The sequence below is a fragment of the Gymnoscopelus braueri genome (genome assembly GCF_963280865.1).
Source record: "Gymnoscopelus braueri genome assembly, chromosome: 16".
Taxonomy (NCBI): Eukaryota; Metazoa; Chordata; class Actinopteri; order Myctophiformes; family Myctophidae; genus Gymnoscopelus; species Gymnoscopelus braueri.
In genome coordinates this window covers 37,452,916-37,479,918 of record NC_137616.1, presented here as the reverse complement: position 1 = coordinate 37,479,918, position 27,003 = coordinate 37,452,916, and the positions used below count along the sequence as shown (strand labels likewise).

General features: G+C 40.9%; 1 protein-coding gene across 2 annotated transcripts in view; it reads right to left on the bottom strand.

The window, feature by feature from the left end:
• klhl29 (kelch like family member 29) overlaps positions 1 to 27,003 on the bottom strand; it is a 356,868-nt gene that overhangs the window by 139,680 nt on the left and 190,185 nt on the right. The gene's annotated exons all lie outside the window — the stretch shown is intronic.

The window sequence follows — 27,003 nt, the reverse complement described above, 5'->3', positions numbered from 1 at the left end:
TGGGCCGAGCCCTCAGCCCTACGGTAACGTCGGGTCGTAGGCGCTTGTTTCTCTCTGTGCCTTAATGAGGCACCATGAGGGGACGCTAAGAGTGGGAACCAGCAGGAGGCCGACCACTCCGTTCTAAAGCCCTCGGAGCAGTACTGTGAACAGTACAGTTCCGTTAATTGCCTATTGAGAAATTTGCCACTAAAACCGAGCACCAGTAGCAAGATGGTAATAGCAAGCTACGGGACATGAAAACAGCAGCATGTGCTGTGGAATACTGAAAGTAACCATACGCCTATAGAGGATGTCATATTCCCCTGCTGCACTGGATTTCGGTTAGAAAGATATGCAAGTACACACAAAATGATACACGCCACTTTGGGTCATGCCAACAACAACGATAGCCGTGATATCATTCACAGTATGTAACAGCTTCTTGTGTATTATGGCTTTCCTTAAACTATGTTGTACTTGGGCCACAAAACACAGACTGATTGATTCACTGATTGATTTTATCTATGGACAATCAGACAAAAAGCCAAAGGATAAACGCACGCACGCACGCGCGCACACACGCGCACACACACACACACACACACACACACACACACTCCTGAAATCCCAAAACACTTCACTGCAATTTAAGAAAATAAAATAACTCAAAACTCATACTCAGCTAAAGTTACAATGTCATTGCAGATTTCATTATAAAACTATTATCCTGAGCCATAACAGAGTCCAAACCTTACTTCTATAAGCCCCTCTCATATTTAAAAACAATACGTGTAGCAGAAGGCTGTTCCACAACATGGCAGCAGTGTAAAAAAGCAACTTCTTGCTCCATAATTATTCACTTGAGACACTTTACATGAACACACACTGGCTCTGGTATGATAGTTATGCTGAGTATGGACAATTGTTATCTGAGAACAAGTATTGAGGAATTTATGTAATTGTACATGCGTATGACACAGCTTCTGTTGTCCTACTCTGCTGTACTGGCAGTAGTCCTACCTTTCTGAATTCATCACTTCCAAAATGTGTTTGAGAGGGTACATTTAACAAACACCAAAGATATTGTGTTGCATCACCTGCAGTTTGTTCCTAAGTTTACCCGTCAAACCACTGTACCAAGCAGAACACACATACTGTTATCAAGACTGACACTGTATCAATGATGACACGAGAAGTTTCTTAACAGAAACATCAAAAAGCCCTGTTCTTGCAAAACAGGAACTTGCTGGCACACTTAGATAATATTTTAGCAGCAATGGATTCACAGGAGAATGACTGTTCCAACATTACTCCTAAAAATGAGACACTTTGTCTGAGATTCAATTTCAGCTCCATTATAAGAGACTTCCAACGTGTTTGTTCTTGACAGCTTCTCTACTTAGTTCCAAACAGGATTGTCTCGCTTTTACCCAGATGTATTGAAAGCGTGTTATCTATGAGCCACTCTCTTACACTTTCTAATTCAATTCTAACAGTGTCTTCAATCATTCCCAGATACCAGTTAACGCAGAATCATACACATACAGTACAACAAGAGCTTACATTTTCACCGCCGCTGGCTGGCTGCATAAAGAAATAAAAGAGGCCCTAGAATAGAACCAAAAATTGCGTTTGTAACGAGGCACACACCACCACATCCTGGGAGGAGTTGGGACCACAGATTCGGGCAGAAATAATCGTCCCTGCTATATCAGTGGTATACGGCACGACCTTGGAGCTTTAGTGTGGAACGCTGAGCCTGCATGCTGACATCGGCTTCACCAGTCAGTCGCTTAAAAAAAAGACATCGGGTACCGAGCAGTGTGTGGCTGCAGATTCATTCTCTGCCTCAAACGTACGGCATAGCAAGTGAGGCGGCTTCCTAATTTCACTGTCGGGTGTAAAACCGGGAAGTCCAAAACCGTTACTTTCAGGAAATACTTTCAGGAAATACTTTCAACTAATGTTCCAATCAATCTAATTAATTTAGTTTTTTTAGTTTTCTTTGGTTAAATATTTATAAAACCCACAGCCAGATTTAACTTCCATCCAACCTGGCATCCCTATTTTGGGCATGTCATTATAGGTGAACCTAAAATTATATATATATATACATATTTCAAAGACTAGGCTATTTTCACTACTTTTGCATGACACTGTCATATGAAAAAGTATAAAATAGGGCTTAAAAAGGTGTGTCCCCACATATCTGGTTAGTAATTTAATGTGGGGCACTGATCAACCCCTAGCAGCCACGCAGACACGCATGTAGCGTAGGGTTGTTGTTTTTTCCCATAATCATCCTGAAAGTGGTGTGTTCAGAGACAGATTCAAAGCAGGGATTTAATTAACCTGAGATGACACTCGGCCCTTCATTTGGCTTTCATTTAGCTCCTTTCATTCTCCCGCAATGACTGACTGGCACAGGGAGCTCAGTGCTGAATTAATTGAGCAGATGAAATTATACAGTATTAAGAGCCGCTTTTAGAAAAGGCTTCATTTTTTTTTTCCCGCACCTCCAAGCAAACACATGCTTTTCAGAGCTATCATATGTCAGGGGCAAAAAAACTAAAAAACAACTCGGCTACTACTAAAAAGTGTCTCACAATAAATACATTGAGAGAGAGCGATAGAGAGAGACAGACAGACAGACAGACAGACAGAGACAGAGAGAGAGTCTATGGACATGCAAGCAACACAAACACAATGGCCATGGCCATTAGATTTGCCCTCCATCCCTCCCCAGTCGGCTGCATTCCGCTCCATTGCTAGTTGTCAGTTGGCTAGCTATCTGATTACTGTGTGGGCGCTGACTGTGAATGGTGAATACATAGTAGTTTGGAGTTTGCATTAGGCGAGTCTCCGGCAACCGATATGGCTCTCACCTCCAATCTGCCGCATCGCATACCATCCATTTACCCCTGAGACTGTGAATTGAGGAGAAAGGGGGAAAGCGAGACCGGAGGGAGAGAAAGAGAACTCCGGTTGTCAGCAAACAATGGCCGCCTCCCTCGGAGCCATGTGGACACACCTGAATGGCTGATGGATAAAGCTAATTATGCCATCTTGGGGGCGGATCAGTGTGCACCCTAGAAAAACTCATCACTACGAGGGACCATGAAACTGAACGTGGCGTCCCCATTCTCCACTCCCCGGGCTGGAGCGTGGTGAGGGAGGCACAGCCAATTTCAATAGGACCACAGCGCTTCTGAAACACCAAAACGTCTCAATACTTCTAAAGGAAAAGGGGTTGAGGGCCGTCACGTTTTGCAGCAGACACACACACACACACACACACACACACACACACACACACACACACACACACACACACACACACACACACACACACACACACACACACACACACACACACACACACACACACACACACACACACACACACACACACACACACACACACACACACACACACACACACACACACACCCACACCAAGGGGGATAAAATAGCGCCATGATTTGTTTTGCAGGGGGTATATCTGGATGCGATTCTCACAGGTGTTGGCATACTCCATAACTGAGGGACTGTATCAAGGACTGCACACTGCGCTCAAAACACAGTACATGAGTTGTTTACTACAAGCCCTGAGCAGTTTACAACAATAACACCTCATGCTGGGGTTTGCGTGATTGGCTGAAATCTGAAATGCTCAGCGGGTGGTACGAGGTACCAACTCTGCTGTTCGCCCTAGTAACCCCGCACTGCCGTCAAACAGCTCTGGACGCTGTAAGCCAATGGTGTGCTTAGACCCCGTTTCCAGTAGCCAATCAAAGCTTGTTCTGCATCTGTGCCGTGAGGCACAGATGCTGAACTCTGATTGGTCTGGGGGGCTATCGAGCAGGCCTTTGGTTACTGAACTTGGAGCCATTTTGGGGTTTTGTATTCTACATTCATTCTTACGTGTGTTAAACCGCCATTTTAGTTTTACACCATGGTGGGAAAAATCATGAAATCAAAATGTGAGGTTCAAATTGATAAGGTCCAGGTTCATGCATAGATTCTTTCTATTAAGAATTACACAAAGGAAACTCGATGACGGTACTCTGACATGAAATGTAAGAACGGGCACTAAAGCCACCTTTGACTACAACAAATTTGCTCCATTTTGTACCAAAATATCCTCTAAATATTTGTATTCTTGTGTTATGTTGTTACAAATTCCTTAAATTGTAGGCAAAATACATATTGAGTTTTAAATTAGGTAGGTATGGGAGATACTACTTAGAATAATCAGATAAAATGTTTATTAAATATTATTAAAAAAAGAATTCAGAATTTAAATAAAATAAATAAGAATCACCACAGTATGACGGTAAATCTTTGATCATAATAAAGACTTTGTGTATGAAAAATGAATAAAATATAAATAAAATGTGTAGGTACAATACAAGATTCCTTATTCGTTAAGTTTTCGCTTTAAGATGCATAAATTCTATCCAGACACAAGCAGAAGCGGTAAATCCTATCGCAGATAACTAAAACCTGCTCATGAACAACACAGCGGTACTACCGTACCGTACATGTTGAATACAATTCAATACAGGCCACGGAGAGTGTATGTGAGTATACACAGGGAAAAAATGCAATCATTTGCAAAAGGTAAAAAGGAAATGGGAATCCAAAATAGAAAAGGGAAAACATATTAATATCAAGTGATATAAATGTTTATATATAATGTATATACAGATAAGTATATGCACATACTGTATCTAGTATATAAAGTCTCTATAAAATGTAATATACACATATATATATATATATATATATATACATATACATATACATATATATATATACATATATATACACACACACTATAAAGTTACACACACACACACGCGTGCACACGCACACACAAAGTCATATACAGTATACTGTACATGTCTCACCCTAGTAGGCCGGTGTTGTGGAGTATTCATAGGATCTTGACGCACATCGACAGAGCATTTTACGGTGTGTACCTTGTTGACACATTCTGAATGTATCACAACAAGTGCACCTTTACAGATGTCCCCGTCGTCACAAACCATCATGCATGAGTGAGAATCAGTGCTACTGCGCATTACATGCTAGCTTAAAGTCTAAAATCCTTCTGGCTTTGACATGAAAAAAACATACTACTGGAAGTCTTCTTTCTTAAAGGTATAAGTGATTTTCCTTGCTTAAAATAAGTGTTAATTAGCTCTATATTCTGACACTACTCGTTGCTATAGAGTGTTTGTTCAGTAACAGGAGTATCCATGTCTCTCCAGCTCTATATTAAACAGAAAATATTTTTTTGGGATCGGGATACCAATTTTATCCAATCAGGATAGAGAACTCAGACAAGATACAGATTAAACAAGTGAAATTGGAAGTGATGACACAAAAAAAGGAATTGTAGACAAAATTGGAACCGGAACACTATAAAAATGAAGCTGATAAATGGGTACTCTCTCCTGATTGGCTGAAATCTTCCAACCCATTGAAAATGTATTTTCTGTTTATTGAAGATTTTGAGAGAAGGGGAGACTCTTGTTACTGAAGAAATACTCTATAGCATTGCATACCATCAGAAAATAGTGCTTTAACTTTTAACAAAAAAGTTTTGTTTTAACCAAAAAATATCAGTACACTTAACATATATACTCCAAAGTACGACGGTGTTGCTCACCAAAAAAAGAACAGATCTGAAAGCTGACTACGTGCGTCAATGCAGCGCTTTGTTTGCTTGTTGATCTGTTCTTTTTTTGGCAAACAACAAACGCACCAGATGGAGTATATAAATTAAGCTTAAGAAAGAAGACTTCCCTTTATTTTCCTGGCAAGCCCAGAGCCATTTTTAGAGCAACGTACATCAGGGAGAGAGGAATGTGATTCCAGGGAGAGAAGGAGATGCGAACTATTTATATTACTGTGTGAACTATATCTGTATGCAAGTGTGTGAGAGTGTGGGTGTGTGACAAATTAATTTTGAACGGTTGTTTTCTGTATTTGCACCTTTCCCCTTCGCTTTTTCTGACAATAAATGTGTTTTGGGCTGCAAGGCAAAATGTTCTAAACCACAGCATATTGAGATTATGTGATATAATTACAGGGTTTGTGTAGAGTTTAAGTTGCATGGACCGTCTAACAGTACAACAGCGTGTGGTGTTGAAATTGCATTGCGTGTTCAATTTTACATTTTGCCTCTTTGTTCTTTGTTAGACTTCCTATGAGCAATAGGGAAGCTTTTCTACCTAATTATCATGAAATAAAAATGGTGGGCAATCAATAATTTAATACACGGCCAAATAATGATTTTCCCCCCTGTTGATTCGCCTTTATAATACAAAGAGTTTTTTTTAATGGGAGTAATGTGCTATACTTTTAAGAAAATCAATGTGGGTCGACCTTCACATACAGTACGTGTTCATATATCGTCTCTGTCGAGTGGAAACCTCATACACATTCAAAAAAAAAAGAAGCTAAAATAGCAGATCTACAAGCTCAAAACGCATCGCTTCGCGCCGTTTCGAGCTTGCAGATCTGCTATTTTTGATACTTCTGTGTGATGCTGTAGTATGATCAAGTCGGGCATTAATTTATGAAAGAACACAAAAAGTTTAAATATGGAGATAAGAGGTTTCTGCCCGACATCTGTAAATAATCATTATTTTGTACTAATGTATAGCACATAGATAAGTGTACTGTACTGTGTTCTGTACATAACTGTATATAGGCGTAGGCGTATACCTCTGCATTTTTATACCATCTGCCTAATTCTACATTCCCCATTGCTGCTAAGAGGTTTTTAAAAAGATGTTTGTGTGTCATGCCTGTACTTATTTTTATTTTATTTTATTTCAGTCCAGTATTGCAAGTAGTATAGTGTGTGTGTGTGTGTGTGTGTGTGTGTGTGTGTGTGTGTGTGTGTGTGTGTGTGTGTGTGTGTGTGTGTGTGTGTGTGTGTGTGTGTGTGTGTGTGTGTGTGTATATATATATATATAATTTATATAATGAAAATGACTTGACAAACTGTCCTAAATAATACTAGACTAATATTATATAATTTATTACATTAATTTAAAATAATTAGAGATATCATATGATTATAGAATGCTCTTTCATTGCGCCATGTTTTATTTTTTAAACATAATACATGTATAATTTCTTAAATAATAAAATTGTAGTTTTGCTTAAGTGTTTAACTCTGCTTAGCCATGTAAAATTATAGAAAACAAATTACTTATTTAGTTTTTGTTCAGGTTGAAGTTTAATACATACACATTTTTTCAAAGTAATGTAAGTAGATTAAGCCCTTTCCTTTTAAATAAGTCACAATCATTAAATTACTCCTTTACCTTATGATTACCTCTTAATTTCATGTTTTTATTGCTGTGATTAAATTCCCAAGAAACAAACGTGAACACTAGAGCATTTATCAAACTCTTCGATTTTACTATCAACATCCATAAATTAGACAGTTATCTGCCAGCAGAAACCAAGCGGAAATTACCCAAATAAATAACCCTTATTAGCATTACCCCTGAGTTAATATAATTAATCGTAGCCTCCTTGCATCAGACAAGACGAATGCTGAATTTAGGGCATACAGAGGTCTGTATCTCAGAGTACATTTATTCCACACACCGGCAGAGGAAGCAGACTGTGGTAGACGACTCAACAAGGCTCGTGAAAATGGGTTTTCTTGTACAAAAGGCTATTGATCAGTGGGGGGACATTTGAGAAAACCCATTTCAAAAGGGGAACAGGCAGCCGTAAAAGCTGAGCAGAGGTCATTAAAAATGCCCCAAAAAATACTTCTTTGTAAGAAAACTACCATCGTAATCACCCCCAACCCACACCCTACTGTAGCCCCAAAACTAAAAAAATAATAATTAAATAAATAATAAAAGCTTTCAGAAGGTACTCTGTACACACTGAAAAGGTCTGCCTGACTAACAAACTAGTTGAAAAAAGCCCAGGCCTTTACAGTACAAGACAAGCTCAAAAGCTTGAGATCTAATAAAAAAACGTCCATTCTCACCAAAAAACAGGCTACATCAACGATATATGCAAATGAGCTGTGCCCATGAGAAACTATTCAATCTTATTAAGATGGAGAAAGGTGCAGGAAATTAATGATCTGTCTATATCTCTTTGTGTCAGTAACTATGACAACAATAAATAAATGCAAACAAATAATTAAAAATACACTTGGGAAGGCCTCTCAGTTTTGGATTTGCATAGTGAACACATGTTATAATTAATATTTTCACTAAGAGATGTGATCAGTTGTTGTTATTAATCCTTACAGTAGATCCCAGCAGGTAAAGCGACCACTCCAGGTCATCAATGGATTTAATTAACCCCGACCTGCCTTAACGAATGACCTAGTGTAGTGTCTAGTGTACTGTAGTGTCTATGCACTAGCCTAGTCTGTCCTTGAACACTATTCTTGAATTCTTGGGTGAAATTGCCTCAATCAATCAATCAATCAATCAATCAATCAATCCATCAATCAAGTAAATGAAATGAAGTTCAAACATTTAATATCAAACTGCCACTCTGAAATTAGCCCCTCTATTTGTCAAGCTATTCACATTTTTGGGAATACATACATTCTGGATTATTTCCCCCCTTCTTTTGTGAATCTGTACTTTTTTCTAAAAAAAATATAAAATTAATATAAAATATAGCAAAAATCGGGTCTGCCAAAGCTGAAATGGTGATATTTGACAATGATACCTTGGTATCATACAGTATATGGTATATTGTACGTGTGTATTTCCTTTAATAAGTTCTATTTTAAATCGGGTCCACTTCTTGGGGATCTTATTTCATCTCAACAACCACACAAGCACAGAACTGAGTTTGTGGCTCACTTACAGAATGCATTTGAGTCCGGTTCCTGAGCTTTCAAAGACAACATGAATAATCACCTTCCTGTGTGCAAACAAAATTGAGTACAAGCTCTTTTCAGTTAATGTGTAATTTCTCCATTTATTTTCACAGTAAAACTGATCAAAGAAGGAAAAAAACCTCTCCATCAGCGTAATGGCCCATCATTTGTATTTTTGTCTGATGTAGGGGACTGGGACTCAAATGTCAAAATTCTAGATTACTATTATTAAAAAGTCTTGTTTCCACATAAATGTTAATAACTTTTTGAAATAACGCTAATAACTGTGATACCAAGAACACAAAATGCCAAATGGGTGTTAATTTTTCATTTTGAACAGTGCTGTTCGGAATAACCTTCCTCAAAGTCTACATTGTCAACTAGTATAATCTGTACTGTATGTTCTCTTTGCACAACCAATGCCTAGATTTACATTTAGAATTAAAAAATCTAAAATTGTTAACTACTTTAACCCAGTCGTGCCAGTTTTGGGCATGTCATTATACAGGTGCTGTAGGTGAAAATGAATTTAAAAATAAATAAATAATAATAATAATAAAGTTAAATAAAAAAGTTTTGGAAATGTGTTATATATAGCAGATCTCCACGCTCGCAATGCATCTCCATGTGACATATTGTCTCTTTTTTTTTAGGTTAAGCATACATAAGTACATACTGTAGTAGAGTAATAGATGATAGCCATTCCAAGACTGTCATTTTCAAACACATGATTGTCATGTTTTTTATATATTAAACGCTTACAATTTGAATATATATATATTAATTAGCTGTATTTATCTGTAAATAACTATACTTGTTTTTATCTCACATGGTTATGTTGTACACATGTACATAGATAAGTAGTATACTTGATGTATATCACTTTTGTCTTTACTTGTGCAAATGCACATAGGAAAGTGTAATTGATGTAAATATGCATAATATCTACTTTTTTATAGTCCCCCCAGTTCTGCATATTCCCCACTGCACATTCCCTGTTGCTGCTAAGAGGGTTTTAAAGAGAGTCAGTGTGTGTCTTTATCTATTCTTAACCTTGATTTTCTTATTTTTTATTATTAGAACCCAGTACTATTCTTATTGTTATGTTGTGTATATTGTATTGCCAGTGTTGCACAGTCTTGTGGACCATGTCAAAGCAACATTTCGCTGCTTGTACCTGTATGAGGGAGTGACAACCTCTCTTAATTATTATTAGAAACTACAGTATAAGGACTGACTTTAACCACTTAAATTGGACCCGAGTTGGCTCTATACTTGGACCGCTCTTTTCAGTTTAAACCAAATGCCTTCACCATAAAGCACCCTCTCAACAAGCTCACATGTTGTGAGCTTGAAAATCTGCTATTTTTGGCTACTGTTCCCCCCAGAATAAGGATGCTGGGGTTCAAGTGGTAAATCCATTCTCATCTTGAGTATAGTCTTAGAGTTGATTCAGAACTCCTACTTGGAACATAAAACCTAAGCGTAACCTTGTGCACACAATAACATGAGAAGAGGAGGTTCATCAACAACAGCCTTTCTCCACCATCTTTGGTTCAATCCCAGCCGTCTAGGTAATGAAAGGACTTCAGCCTTTTGAGGATCTCTGGCGTAGGATTAACCACTTGCTGCGCTGTTCATCATAGAATCTCAATTCGATAGGCCGCCTATCAAAAGCTATAGAGGCTGAATTTAAAGCCTTAATTAGTAGGCTACTCTGTATAGACTAGGCTACAGTACTTACCAATGTATTATTTTAATGGATGAAATAAAATAAAAAATAAAATAAAATCAATAATGCGATATTGAAACTATGTAAACTATTTAACCCATTAAGGCCTGGAACGCATCTGTGTCATTTTGAGAATAGAAGATCTACAAGCTCATAGCTCAAGCTTGTATCTGCTATTTTTTTTAAATCGTGAAAACTTGTGCAAACCTTTGAATATATATATATTTTTAAAGCGAACATTTGTAACTCAAATCTTTGCTTCTGGGGTCCCTGGAACAACATATTTTGAGATGGGGGTCTGCGGCCAAATACATATAAGTTTGGGGTCCTTGACATGGAAAAGTTTGAGCACCACTGATATAGAAACATACGTTTTTCAGAATACTGTTGGGATTTAGGTGACATGGGAAAATAATACACCATCATTATCACCTCTCTGGCTCGCTTACTCCTATGAACAAAATATGGTGCTACATTGGGTACATTATATAATTAAGCACGTTTGTAGAAAACGTGCTTAATTAAAATAATTCGTGAATTTTCAGAATTCTGAATGTTCATAATATAAATACTCAATGACATTGACCTTTGGTCTGTAAGTCTACGAGTGACATCATCCAGCCTGACACGGTAGCGTTCCATTGCTGCTGGAACGCTACCTTCCGCCTTCCTGTTGAAGAACTCAACCTCAAAAAATGAACGCCAAGAATATGACCGCAGTTATTATTGGAGTCCACATATATATATGCACTGTATAATCTACACCATCACTCAAGTTGCTGTCAAGGCATGATTTCTCTAAATGATCATCGTGGCAGACATATACTGTATGTCTAACAATCACCGCCACATTCAATTCCGAAGGCACCTCAACAGGCTGGGTGCCTATTCAAGGTGAATTGTCTGTTGCTCAGACACCAGAAAACCTTGAGAACCCTCGAGTTAATGGCTGTCCTGATTTCAGAGAGTCTGACAGCAAGAGAGGAGAGAGAGAGAGAGAGAGAGAGAGAGAGAGAGACACAGAGAGAGAGAGAGAGAGAGAGAGAGAGAGAGAGAGAGAGAGAGAGAGAGAGAAGAGAGCAGCACTATTACATAGCCTCTGCAAATTGGATGAGGATGCTTTATTCCAATAACTACATTGTACATTGTGCTGAGCTGAGCCCGCTGTTGGGGGTGCGGGGGGGAGTGCGGTGTGTTAATTTAACTCTAAAAGCGTATTTTTTTAAAAAGTTGAATTAATTAACTCTCTCAGTGCCAATGAAATAAAAAAATATGTTCATACTGTGCCAGCAATTTTTTTTTTCAAAGTAAAAAAAAAGTGCATAGGAAGCGATGGAGCTGCATATCTTCAGATAATGATATCTTGGGTTCTGAACATGAAAAAAAAAAAAACTTGGGATAACTCGTGGCTTGGCACTGAGAGAGTTAATATTGGACATTAATCTAACAATTTGTGCAATTCTTACACATTAGAGTTAAATAAACATGAACACAGGATTGTCCTGTACTGTGCATGCAGGATAAGACCTGGGAACAGTCAAGACAACCGAGTAGTACTGGACAAGTGCCTTCAGGGCCAAAGGCTGGATGACTTCTGAAGCACACGCACGCACGCGCGCACACACACACACACGCAGACACACGCACACACGCGCACACGCACACACACACACACACACACACACACACACACACACACACGTACAAACAAACAAAACATCACTGGCATAGACAATCAGAGTCAGTGCAAACAGAACTAGAGAATATAAACAAACAGAAGTTGCCAGGAGCTTCTGCAGGCTGACTGACACCAAATGGAAGAATGTCATTTGTAAGCTATTCTTGTGTGTGTGTGTGTGCACGGGCGTGTGTGCGTGCGTGCAAGTGAGTTATCGAGTCAGTGAAAAAATATACTGTAGCTGTGTGTGTACAGTACTGTATGTGTGTGTGTGTGTGTGTGTGTGTGTGTGTGTGTGTGTGTGTGTGTGTGTGTGTGTGTGTGTGTGTGTGTGTGTGTGTGTGTGTGTGTGTGTGTGTGTGTGTGTGTGTGTGTGTGTGTACAGTATGTGTGTGTGTGTGTGTGTGTGTGTGTGTGTGTGTGTGTGTGTGTGTGTGTGTGTGTGTGTGTGTGTGTGTGTGTGTGTGTGTGTGTGTGTGTGTGTGTGTGTGTGTGTCTAGGGGTCTGGTCCCCTAAATCCCTCTGCTCCAGTCTCCACCTCATTAGGCAGGAGGACAGTAGTTGACAAGTGGATATACCCCCTCAAAACAGGGCCTTAACGAGAGCACACTCTTCTGGGTAGCAAATAAGCTCTGCGTCCTACCCTGCCCTTCATCTGCTAGCGCTGCTGGTGAAAGTTTGTCCAAAAAAAGTACATAGGAGGAGACCCATAAAAATGTTGACTGAAAGCTGCATGTGACTCCACGGTGAAAAAAAGAGGAGAGAAGACAACTCAGTACAGACAGTGAAATGATACAGCGAGATCCCAGCACGACGCAGGAGCCCTGTATAGACAACTGACAGCCTTTTAAGCAGAAAGTCTTCACAATAATGGTAATTTCACTCTTGGTTTTAACCACATACCCTGGCATCCCTATTTTGGGCATGTCATTAATGGTGATCATTTTATGTATGTATGTATATATGTATGTTTGTAAGTTTGTGTGTGTGTGTCACAAACACACACACACTTCTATAATCAGCTTAAGTGGTTAATAGCCTTTCTAATGGAAAGTCCCCCGCCCCCCCCCCCAAAAAAAACCCTGCTTGGCAGTAATAGTCCTCCAAGAAAAGTTTAGGAGAACTTTTTTCCCCCCCTCTTCTTTCTTTTATTTCCTGTGGCACAGAGAGAGCATTTCTTACTTTGAGTATAGAGGATGGTTGCTAGAGGCTCTCTGCCAAAGTGGGTCTGCAGGCAGCTCTCAAGGTGTCAGAATCCTTGTTCATACAGCATTTCTTTTGGAACATGACTATAAATATGACTTGGAAATATGACTATAAATATCCTACACAGAAACGCCAACCCTTCACTATAAAGTGACAATCAACAAGTATACACTTATAAAAAACAGGGAGAACTGTAATCAAGACACAGTATAAGTAATTAAATATATATTTTACTACATAATATATTACGTATATAGCAGTGGTGGAAAAAGTACTCAGATATTTTACTTAAGTAAAAGTATCAATACTGCAATATAGAAATACTCCGGAATTCAAAATTTACTTGAGTAAAAGTACAAAAGTACTGGTATCAAAATGTACTTAAAGTACCAAAAGTAAAAGTACAAAAATGTTTGAAAATAGCAGATCTACAAGCTCACAACGAGTAGCATCGCGACGCGTTGGGAGCTTGTAGATCGGCTATTTTCAAATAGCCTATGTATAAAATAGGGCTAAAGTGGTAATGTATGTTTTATAATATAAACATTTTCAAATTTTTCAAATAATTGTAGTGGAGTAAAAGTACAATATTTGCCTCTGAGATGTAGTGGAGTAGAAGTAAAAGTACAGAAAATTGGAAATACTTCAGTAAAGTAAAAATACCTCAAAATTGTGCTTAAGTACAGTACTTAAGTAAATGTACTTAGTTACTTTCCACCACTGCGTATATGTAATTAGTATCATCCTATAATTCTACAAAGCTCTGTCTGTCCCCGTCTGTTTGTTTGTCTCCAAAATCTGCCTGGTTCTCCTCAGTGGCTGGAGCAATTGATCCGACACAGCCATTGACCATTAACATGTGCACGGAACAGCTGGCTCCCGGGTTGCCAAATCATGTGCGTGCAACAAGCGCCGGTGTTGCCACGTCCATGAAACAAGCGGACCATCCGTGAAAACAAGCGGACCATGACGCACTTTGGGAGCTCATATCCCCCGGACGGGTATGGTCTAGTTTATATAATTTACAAAGTCATGCCAGGTCTTCTCTTATCAAAGAATTCTTGGATGTTAGTATGTCTCAGAAGCCTTTTGAATTTTCCTTTTTTTTTAGGTACAAACTCATTTTCTCGGACTCTTAAAAACTACTTTCAGGATTGGGATTAAAGGCTTTTGAGAACACCAACCAGGACGGCTGAAAAGCACATTTTTTAACAGCCCAGGGAAGGATTATGACCGACAGTAAGATGTGGATTGGCTTATTTGTCAAGGTGCCACAGAGGAAATATGTCAATATGGACTTTAGTTGGTGTAAAGCCTGAGTTATACTCACAACAGCTATTTTTGGTGTGCAAAAACCCACACGCAACCAAGTATAAATCAGGCTTAATGTCTGATTCATACTCGCTTGCACGCCGTGTCACGCACCGGAAATAGCTGATCTACAAGCTCGCAACGTGTTGTGCTGCAACACGTTGTGAGCTTGTGGTCTGCGTGACACTGGCACGCAGAACTAAGTATAAATCATGCATAACAGCATGCCAGACTCCATATGAAAGTACGCTGGGCCCAATCACAGATTAGCCAGCGCTATGCCTCAGCGTCGCTGAACACTGTGTCACACTTGGCTCTGTGTTGACAAACTCGTCTCCCCTCTGCAATGGAGGACACTGGCATTGTATGCATACAATTCATGCAGATACAGGAACAAAACACAGACGCACACGCGCGCACACACACACACACACACACACACCCCACACACACACACACACACACACACACACACACACACACACACACACACACACACACACACACACACACACACACACACACACACACAACACTTTACACAAGACAATGCCATAAAACAGCAATTCAAATAACAATGCGATGGTGATGAGGAAGTCCTGGCTAGCATAGATAACATACTGTATGCACGGTGGGGATTTGATTGGAATTTTTTTGTGTGAGTGCAACATTTCTCCATTTTCACTTTCAATTAGTGTTCATTTGCTGTTTTATTAAAAAACAATTTAAAATAAATAGTGCAAGAGCGAAAGCTCTGCATAACCTGGGGTTATTTAAAAAAAATAAGCACACTATGGGTAAACAAGACTTTGGGACAGGGAAGTGATAAGGAAGTTAATTGAATGAAATAAATTATTTGCATGCGCTAGATGCATATAGGTAGTATAACATAAAATGGAGCATCTGGCAAAAAAACATGTTTATTTCAACAATTTACCTGGGGAAGCTTGACGGAGCATACTTTAATGTAAACCAATGCTTTTGCTTTCACACTTCCATGCATTAACACCTGGTGAGCTGCCCCGTACAAATCACACACACAGGCCTCTGTTGGCCAGCGGCTAGTGGATATGATTTCTGTTCCAAGCCCTCTCAGACAGTGCATTTAACCTCAAGCAGTGAGACCATGAACTGCAAATACTCCAGCTGTCTCCAGACCAGCTGTCAGGCATCTTCTCCGCCGCCCCAGCATTTCCAGTATCAAGGAGACAGTGTTCCTACCTGAGAGCAGCTTAACCCGTTAAGACCGGGAACGCATCTGTGTCATTTTTTACATTTCTTTGGGCTATTCAAAAAATAGCAGATCTACAAGCTCATAGCGCGGCACCGAGTGCCGCGCTATGAGCTTGTAGATCTGCTATTTTTAGAAAAATCTTGAAAATGTGTGCAAATCTTTGAATATATGTATTTTTAAAGGGAACATTTTTGACTCAAATCTTTGCTTCTGGGGGGTCCCTATTACAAAATATTTTGAGATGGGGGTCCGCGGCCAAATACATATAAATTTTGGGGGTCCTTGACATGGAAAAGTTTGAGAACCACTGATATAGAAACATACGTTTTTCAAAAAAACTGTTAGGATTTAGAAGACATTTGTAGAATCCCCAAAAGCAAAGATTTGAGTTACAAATGTTCACTTTAAAAATATATATATTTAAAAGAAGCACAAATCTTCATGATTAGAAAAATATATATCCAAAGAAATGAAAAAAATTACATTCTTTCCCGGTCTAAATGGGTTAATGGTATTGTATCCTACCACCACCACCACAAGAAGCCCCAGCCAGGGGAAGTGAAGTAGAGCTTACAGCTCTACTTCTACTACAGTACTTCAGCTTGGTGAAACACTTCATTTCACTTCAGCTGCACCGTCCTTGAACAAGCTGAAGTTGGACAGGTGAACCAAGAGGAAGTCTTTGCATTCACAATTCAAATCAAACAAAGAGTTTGCTGAATTATTTCATGACGAAAGATGGAGCCAAGATGGATAATCCTTGCATTTGGATGTTCCGGAACGTTCTGTCTTTCAATGCATAAACTTTATGGATTAAGTCAAAGCGATCTGCCAGTTATTTTTATCCTCGCTCTGATTGCTCCGCTGAGTTTTTTCATTAGATGATCATCACATATATTTTATACAGAAGCACTCTGATAAATACTGCTTAGTAATTACAGGCACAGTAGGTGAAAAAAACAGGGAGTGGAGTAAAATGGAAGTAATTAAGTAATAAAGAAATTTGAAACTGTTTCCACGATTAATGTTGCCCAGGTTATTCCCCCGCTGGGTCTCATCTGTGCTGGGCCCTCTACTGTCATACTGCAATTTGGGAACAATGCACGTACCGGTTTGCCCGGGTAGAAATGCCAGAGCATCTTAAAGAATGCGAATATCCCCCTCCTCAAGCTCGCCTTACACCTGTACCCTTTTTATGTGATCTGTATGTTTTGGTGCGTTGCCAAAAGTCTTCGTATGCGGGCTCATTTGAACCAATCACTTTCAAAGGTGACGCCGAGTAGCCCGACAGATAGACAACAAAATAATAACACTATACCAGTACCTACCGACCTCAAAACAATTTAACGGAGGCAACCGCTCCCCACTTCCCCCCAACCCCTTCTGTCTCTAGTGTAGCCGGAGATAAATGTCACATCTCCCCCAGAAGACACAGCATGTTTACCATGTAACTTTGTGAAAGTCACGCCAGGCTGAGCAGAAAGGTCAGCATTGGGGTCACGCTGTGTGTGGACTAATCTTTGGATTTCATCTTTTTTCTCCTCTCTTCCTCCCCCCCCCCCATCTCTCCATGTCTCATTCTTTGTCTGTATCTTACTACTGTATGTTACACTCTCTCTCTCTCTCTGTATGCAAGAAATACAAATTAGCGGATTATGTCATCAAATTGAAGGACGGCAAACAGAGACCGAGACCATAACCTGATCATATATAAACAGGGTGACGTACATAGAATCTAGCAGGCCAGAGAGAACGGATTTTACTGTACAACCATTGCCAGGTAGGAGAGATGGAAACTGAAAGTCAATTTGTTATTTTTCTTTTGCACAAAAAATAAACAGATCAGAGACTCATCTGCCCAAAAGTTATTAAAATTTCCACATTTCCCACACTATCAGAAAATGAGAAGTTGAAGATTGTGTGTGTATGTATGTGTGCGTGTGCGTGTGCGTGTGCGTGTGCGTGTGCGTGTGTGTGTGTGTGTTTCTGTCTGTCTAATCTCGCAAACCACTGGACTGTGGGCCACAGAAGTACCTCCAGATGTCCAGTCCATATATGGGCATATCGTATGCCAGTTTGCGCTGACATCTCGGATTAGCAGAGATAATTATTTCTAAAAGTGCTTCATTCTTTGGTAGAAAAATCACACCGCTTGTTCAACCTTCATGTGCCACTAGAAGCAATATAGGTGAACCATCCTACTCTGTCCAGGGCCACGATATTAACGTTCACTTTATCCTGTCGGATTTATTCGATAGGATACATACTGTAGGACAAAGCAAAAACTTGAATAACATCAAAACAAGGGGCATATTAAGGCGGAAACAAGGCTTTGTATTCTACATAGAAACCATTTTTAATTGCTTGGCTTTTAAAATAAACAAATTATTGTAGTCTAGTACTGTAGTCTCTTTGTATGTTTGAGTATCTCTCACTCTCTGTAGCTCTCTTTGTGTTATCTCTCTCTGTAGGTCTCTCTATATCACTCTCTTTACTGTATCTTTTGCTGTGTCTTAATCTTGCTTTCCACATTATTTATTTATACATTTTTTAACCACATGAACAGCGTCATAATAGGCAAACATTAGGCAAAGATAGCTGATGTGAGCTTGTAGATCGAATATTTTCGGCCTAGATATTTGGTGTAGAGCGAAAAAAGGAGGGGGCCAAGTACACCCTCCTCGAGGACACTGGTCAATGACGTATGTATATAGGGTTTAAGTAGTTAAAGAAAGCTTTACAAAAAAAAATAATATTCCTGAAAGTTTGACATCATAAACCTTTCCAGCGCACTCCACCGACACATGGTCGATTTGTCCCCTGCGAGCTTGTAATCTCAGCCCGAAATCACTGAGACACAGCATTTCATCCACAGCCCTGCAGTCAGCTGCTTACGAACCAAAACGCCATTTGTATCGTGCCACTTTGAGAGAGGACAGCGGGTACGACGGGCTACCTTCGCACAATCACCATGATGATAATAATCAGCAGCAGTATAATTCGGCGCAGCAGCAAGATACGGCATTCACTAAAGCCTTTATACGATAATAATAGCATAGCGCACGTTGAGGCTTGTTATCAAGACGTACTGTACCTCGCCACTCAGGAGGGTTTTTTAAGTCCATCAAGCTCAGGATGGAAGTGCACCTCGTGACCTACTCTACTCTACAAAGAGGCCTGATTGTGATTCAGGCCATTACCACGTCTGAGTCACAGAAGACTTATACAGTGTGTCCTCGACATATGAATCATGTTGCTCGCCCTGCGGAATAATGAGTTCTGAGTGAGAGAAATGGACCCAGTCACTCATCATCACACTTCCGAAGAAAGGCAATCTCCAACTGTGCCAAAACTATCGCACCATCAGTCTTATTAGCCATCCCAGCAAAGTCCTACTGAAAATAATACTAAATAGGTTAAAACCTCAAGCTGAACTGATCATAGCTGAAGAACAGGCTGGATTTAGGGCAGGGCGGAGCACCACAGAACAGATATTCAACTTGAGAATCATTTGTGAGAGATACCTGCAGCATCAACAACACCTTTACCACGTGTTCATAGACTTCAAGAAAGCCTTTGACCGGGTATGGCATGCTGCGCTGTGGGCGACCATGAGGAAATATAACATCAACCCTAACCTTGTCACAGTCATTCAACATCTGTATAACAAAGCTACCAGCGCGGTTCTCTACAACGGAGCTATCGGAGACTGGTTCAGGACAACAATTGGAGTGCGCCAAGGATGCCTTCTCTCTCCAATTCTCTTTAATGTATTTCTGGAGCGTATCATGACGGATGCCCTGGCAGACCATGAAGGAACTGTCAGCATAGAGGACAGAGAGGGATGGAGAGAGCTGGTCAACAGATCGTCTGTGGTGCCCCAACGACCCTCCGGGGTTATGGGATAGGTGAGGTGAAGGTGAGTGAGAGAAAGTGGCCCATTCCTGCTAATGTTTTTGGACCCGTCATTAGCATTTATAAAGACAGCCTACATGCATTATCCAGAAGAAAAGTTTCTGGAGCTTGCTCACAAAAAATCAATTTTATTTCATTTTCAGCCAGCAAAATAAATTAGGGTCAATCACTTGAACCCTACTGTCCAAATTCTGAATATTCCACGAAAATGGCAGATCTAAAAGCTCACAACGTGTCACGTTGCATCGTGTTGTGAACTTGTAGTTGGCTATTAGCGATTTTTGGTGTAGAGCGAAATACAAGCAGACCTAATATAGAGTCCTGGGGGACCCCAATGAACAAAGTATATAGGGTTTAAGTGTTATGGGATCCGACTGACTCTGGTTAAGACTCTGCTGCCGCAGTTCTGCAAAGCCCGGGTTCCCTCCCAGTTTTAATTACGCCGTCTCATCAGAGGGAAGCATCCGCTATCGACTGCCTTTTTCCTGCCAGCATCGGCCCCGTTTACTCCTGGCTTCATAGATAATGCATTACCGCTGATTTCGTGGGCAATGAACAACATAACGCGTCGACATTTGACTCGAAGGCAATTAATCCCATCACATTAGATGGTCTCTGACACGTGCTAGGGGAAGTTCGGGCCGTCCGTGGCGTAACTTCCACTCACTTTGACACCACTTTAACTCGCAAATCAATTTGCTCCTACATAACTAGGCGTTAGTGGACACTCAGCGCTGGCAAATGGCACTGGTCCAGACCTAGGACCTCCTCTGAATACTCAATACATAATACCGCGCGGGTCGGAGTAATCACACTTCCATCGGATTTCTGTACAGTCTGTGCACGTGTTTGTGTGTGTGTATGTGAGAGAGAGTGCATGTTAGTATTTGAGTGCATGCATTCTGGGTGTGAGAGACTGTGTGTTTCTGCATGTGTACAGCCGGGAATAGAGTGTGCAGGTAACAGTGTCTGCAGAAAATGCACTTCATGTCTTAAAACTGGTGGATATTTTTTTAATTCAACAGTTTGGTTTTTTTCCTTCTTTCTTTTAGTTTTTCTCAGAATTATGCTATTGTTTTGCTGTTGTCTTTCCAAATCCCTGCAAGGTACAGTACGCTGAATGCAACACTGTTGGGTAGGGGTGTTAGGAACACCAAAATGAGATTTGCCATCCTGGAACCAGACAAACCTGCGAGCCAGTGTTGACTTTGACAGCAAATTTTGATTTAGTTGTAGTCATAGTCTTTTGAATAAAATTCCATTTAGTTTTAGTCATATTTTAGGCATCTGGAATGTTTTAGTTTTTGTCTAGTTTTAGTCGACTAAATATCATAAGATTTTAGTCGACTAAAACTACAGTTGATTTAGTCGACTAAAATGTATTTTGGCGGTGCCTTGATGGCGTCGTAATGGCAGATTTTACACTTGGTTGCATGCTGAAAACAGCCGATCTACAAGCTTACAAGTGAGCTTGTAGATCTGCTATTTTCAGAGCGCAACGCCCGAGCGCAACCAAACATAAAATGACTTGTCTTTTAGTTCTACTGGATATCTTCTCCACTCGTCCCTCACTAACATTTTTGTCAAGTTTTTATTTGTTGACGAAATTGACACTATATTTAGTCATAGTTTTAGTCATCGTAGCTTAGTTTTTATTTTGTTTTTATTTTGTTTTCGTCAGTGAAAAAAGGTAGTCGACGAATATTTTGTGTCATAGTTTTAGTCGACGAAATCAACACTGTTCCCCACCTACCCTAACCCTCAGTGTTAATTTATCCATTGGTTAACTCAGAGAGTGTTACTAATCCTCAGAACCACTTAAACCCTATGTACTTACTACTTAGTTGACTGGAGTCCCCCCCCCCCCCGGGCTCTATACTAGGTTAAGTCCTTTTTTTGCTTCTACACCAAATCTCTGTCAAAATAGCTGACTTAAAGGAGTAATTCACCCCAAAAAATACTTATTTTCTATCAATTACACACCCCATGAAGCCTTGAATTCATGGAGATTTTGTTGTTTTTGTCGCATTCCTAAGTCAATCATTTTATTACCAGCGGAAAGATGCTAATGTATCCGGTAGGAGACTCAAAGGAGTCTCTTTGAGTCTCAAACCGGAAATACAGCCGGTCATCAAAATATTGTCTCAGGAATGCGTCAAACAAAAAAAAAATCTCCATGAATTCAAGGCTTCATGGGGTGACTAATCGATAGGAAAAAAAGTCATTTTGGGGGTGAACTATCCCTTTAAAGCTCAAAACTCATCACATCACGATCTGTTATCATCTGCAAATGTTCGACGCCAGAAAAGGGACGCTATAGGAATTAAGTGGCTAAATTAACACTGCGGATTGTACTAGTGTGTAGTTTGCGGATCGCTTGAGAAAATGCAGGTTTGCGGAGATAAAAAACAAGCGATAGGCATGCACTGTGGTAAACCATCTCTGACTACCACGCATAACACTCCCTTCGCCAGTCAAACTAAATGCTTGTAAAATCTGATACTCAAATGTTATTATATTTCACTGCAACACAGACTAAGAGGAGAGTCTTAAAAGAAAGAAAGCACAAAAGAATGAATGAGCACACCTCTCCTCCTGAGCCAGTGGTGTAAAGTAACTAAGTACATTTACTCAAGTACTGTACTTAAGTACAATTGTGAGGTACTTTTACTTTACCGGAGTATTTCCAATTGTCTATACTTTTACTTCTAGTCCACTACATCTCAGAGGCAAATATTGTACTTTTACTCCACTACAATTATTTGAAAACTATAGTTGCTAGTTACTTTGCAGATATAAATATATGACACTATAAAACATACGTTAACCACTTTAGCCCTATTTTAAACCTAGGCTATTTGAAAATAGCCGATCTACAAGCTCACAACGCGTGGCATCGCGATGCGTTGTGAGCATGTAGATCTGCAATTTTCAAACATTTTAGTACTTTTACTTTTGGTACTTTAAGTACATTTTGATACCAACACTTTCACACTTTTAACATTTTGAATTCCGGACATTCACTTGTAACAGAGTACTACATTGCAGTATTGATACTTTTACTTAAGTAAAACATTTGAGTACTTTTTCCACCTCTCCTCGTGACCCTCATCTATCAACCATTACCTGCCACCGAGCTGGACCTGAATCACGGCGACCTGCACCGACTCACTGGCGACCGGGGCGGAGAGATGGAAGATGTCAGCTTCAATCTATCTGTGGATACATCCTCCAGTTTTTAAGCATGAACTCCTCTCCTCCAATTCCCACATTGAATTTGTGTTTATGTCCACAAACTGAGCTAGCAACAGACCGCCACCTACTGTAAACCGTTATGCCAACGGCAGCAGAAAACATGCCGACCCTAAGGGGAGCATTATCCCTGCTAGCTCCACAGTCCACACACACGCAGGCATGTATGTGTAACCGCACACGCACGCACGCACGCACGCACGCACGCACGCACGCACACACACACACACACACACACACACACACACACACACACACACACACACACACACACACACACACACACACACACACACACACACACACACACACACACACACACACACACACACACACACACACACACACACACACACACACACAGCAGAGGGGATGCTCTGGTTGCTGATCATTTCTATGCTTCAAAACTGCTTCTGTGTGTGTGTGTGTGTGTGTGTGTGTGTGTGTGTGTGTGTGTGTGTGTGTGTGTGTGTGTGTGTGTGTGTGCGCGTGTGTGTGCATGCACAGCACACTTGGGTGCGTTAACCCTTAAAAGAGACAGGTTATGCATGGTAAATAGAGCTAAGATGCTCCCTTTATCTCCAACCCCCATTAAAAAGACAGATATGGATTTTAAATTAAATGTCGGCGCTTCGCTCAAAGATGTGAATCCAGACTCCAGACGGTGGGGGAAAAAACGACTGTCTGCTCGCGCTTTACACGAAACATGATTTAAAAAAAGTATTGTCTGCTTGCTTGCTCTTTATATGAAACATAATTTAAAAAAAACCTGTTGTCTGCCCGCCCTTTATATGAAAAACATTTTTAAAGGGAAAACTATTGTCTGCTCGCTCTTTTATATGAAACATAATAAGGATGAAATGATGGTTTGATTGTTGCAGTTTAGACTGACACAGCAGGCTGTCAGAGCCCAATCAGTAATTTGGACTGGAATTGGGCTCTTCTCTCACTCTCTCGCTCTCTTTCACGCCATCTCTCTCCCTCTCTCTCTCTCTCTCTCTTAAATACTAATCCACTCTTCCTTTAATCTTGCCTGTCGTTCTCCAAATCGCACAGTTCCCAGGCCATTAAATGAGTGACTTACAACACCGACATTGGCGAGGGGGGTGTGGGCGGGCAGGGGGGGGGGGCACACAGAGAGAGAGAGAGAGAGAGAGAGAAAGAAAGAGAGAGGAGCTAAGGTATGTAGACAGTAGAGGAGAACAGACGATGTGAGGGAGAAAGGGAAAGGGGGGTTGGGGTGGGTAGAAGAGAGAGGGGCTATAGGTATGGGTGGGTGCAGTGTCTGGGAGCAGGTGGACAGAACAGAGAAGAAACCTTGAGAGAAAGAGAGAGAAAGACACACACACAGAGAGAGAAAGAGGCATGGGGCTGGAGATAGCGTTGGGGGAAGGTGGGTGGGGGGTTGAGAAACAGACAGAGGCTGGAAGTGAAGAGGACAGGTGGAGGGAGGGTAGGAGGGGAGTGTAGGTGGAGGGAAGGGTGGAGGAGGAGGAGGAGACGTATAGCAGAGGAGATGAAGAGAGGGAGGCTGAGGCGAGGCGAGGCGGGCGGGCGTCTGTGATTATGCACGTGAGCAGCGGAGCCCGTCGGGCCGCGCCGGGCCTGAGCCTCTTTTTCCTGCTTCATCTGAAACCCTGTGATTAATGACGCGCGCACTGAGGAGACGCACAGAGGATGATCAATCTTAATGAGCTATCCACCGTCTCTATATTAACTGCAAAGGAGAGAGGGGGGGGGGGGGGGGTTGGGGGGTAGCTAACGTATGGGACTCCCGCTGCGCCTCCCCTCCTTTAAAACATGATAATGAGAGAGAGAGAGAGAGAGAGAGAGAGAGAGAGAGAGAGAGAGAGAGAAACCAGGGCGCATCTTTCCTTCCTCTTGTCTTCTGACATGCAGCTGCTGCTCTCCTCTCATCCTCCACTCCACTCCTCTCCTCATCTTCTTCATCCTCTCCTCTCTATCTCTCCCCTCCTACCTCCCTCCCTCCCTCCCACTCTTCCCTCCGCTCCTCAGAAGCACAACAACGCTCAGATATCTCAATGGAAGCCATTGTAACAATGGAGATATATACAGTATGGTCTTCCCCACCGCTCCACTATGAGAGTGTTTGGGCTATCACAACAATACAACATCATCATCATCTTAACCCATTCAACCCGGCAACGCATCTATGTCTTCTTTCTGAAAAACGTATGTTTCAATATCAGTGGTTCTCAAACTTTTTCATGTCAAGGACCCTCAAAATGATATGTAATTAGCCGCAGACCCCCCCCATCTCAAAACATTTCGTTCCAGGGCCCCCCCAGAAGCAAAGATTTGAGTTACAAATGCTCGCTTAAAAAAATATATATATTCAAAGATTTGCACACATTTTCACGATTTTTCTAAAAATAGCAGATCTACAAGCTCATAGCCCGGGACTCGGTGCTGCGCTATTTTTGAATAGCCAAAGTATAAAAAATGGCTATAGCTAAGATCTAAACTGACACAGACGCGTTCCCTGATTGAATGGATTAATAGTACTGGATCTAATGAAGTAAAGAAAAAAAAAGAAAAAACATAAAGAGTTTAATTCCTCCCTACACATATTTGTGTGTTGTCACTGCGAGGAGCCCCCACCGGGAGGATGTAAAGCCTTTGTCCTACTCCTCCCGCCCAACACTCCATGAACACGGGCCAATTGTGTTCGTATGGACGCTCGACAAAGCCACCGTGGATTCGAACCCAAAATCTCGGCAATGGTGGGCAGGCACTTTTACCGCTGTGTCACCCAAGCGCCTAAAAACAAAATATAGAGAGCTAAGATAAAGAATTAAGTTAAAAGTACAGATAAGAACAGCAGGTATGATAAAAAAAAAACTCTAACGGCAGGTATGGTTAAAATCTCGTTCCCAAGCCTTGGGGAATGTGCAGAATAGGAGGGGGGATAATTAGAATAATGATTTATCGTTAATGTGCAGGAAATATATATATATCAATTTAACTTAGTCTATGTACATTTGTGTAAATAATACATTAGCATGTTTTTAAGACGCGCATTGGATCAATTACTTGAAATCACGCTCACGTGTGCCAAGGCCACGCTAATTGGTTATAAATGCATTAATATTTATCAGCCTTATTGTGAATCTCCCTATTCCATCTCACGTTCTGGGCACTAGTGGGGGACGTGGTTTTTAAGGAATAACTATACGTTAGCGCTGCAAAACAAAAAAACCCAGACCTGTGAATTCTATAATTTATGTTAAGCCTGGTAACATAACAACACTGCAGCTAATCCTGACGTGGATAGCTTTGAGATAATCACCAGGCACCAACAACACAGGCCTCATTCTAATTCATTTCGCTGCCGCTTATTTCAGTATTTTGGAAGAATAATATGTTTAAAAAAAACGTCTACGCAAGAATGCTACGAATGGCACATGGATGGACCAACGTGGGTGACTGTGTCTACGGGGGGCCTCCCGAGTCCCAAGGGGTCACAGGCAAGGTCAGAGGAGAGAAGGATGAGGCTGGCTGGGCACTGCGTCAGGCACCCCGGAACTGGTGGCAAGCAAACCGACACTGTGGGAGCAAAACCCAGGGCACGGCCAGGAAGGGAAAGAGACGCAGCACCCACTGTAGACACACTGCAGCGCTACAGCAGAGCTAACAACACTGCACAGCTCAAAGACCCTGATGCTAGACAGGAGGGTGTGAAGGGCAACGATTCAGGAGTCCACCCTCTTGCATCATTTCGCATACAAAAATAAAACATACGTCCAAAGACTCTGGTCCAATATATAGTGCCGCTTGTTTTTACA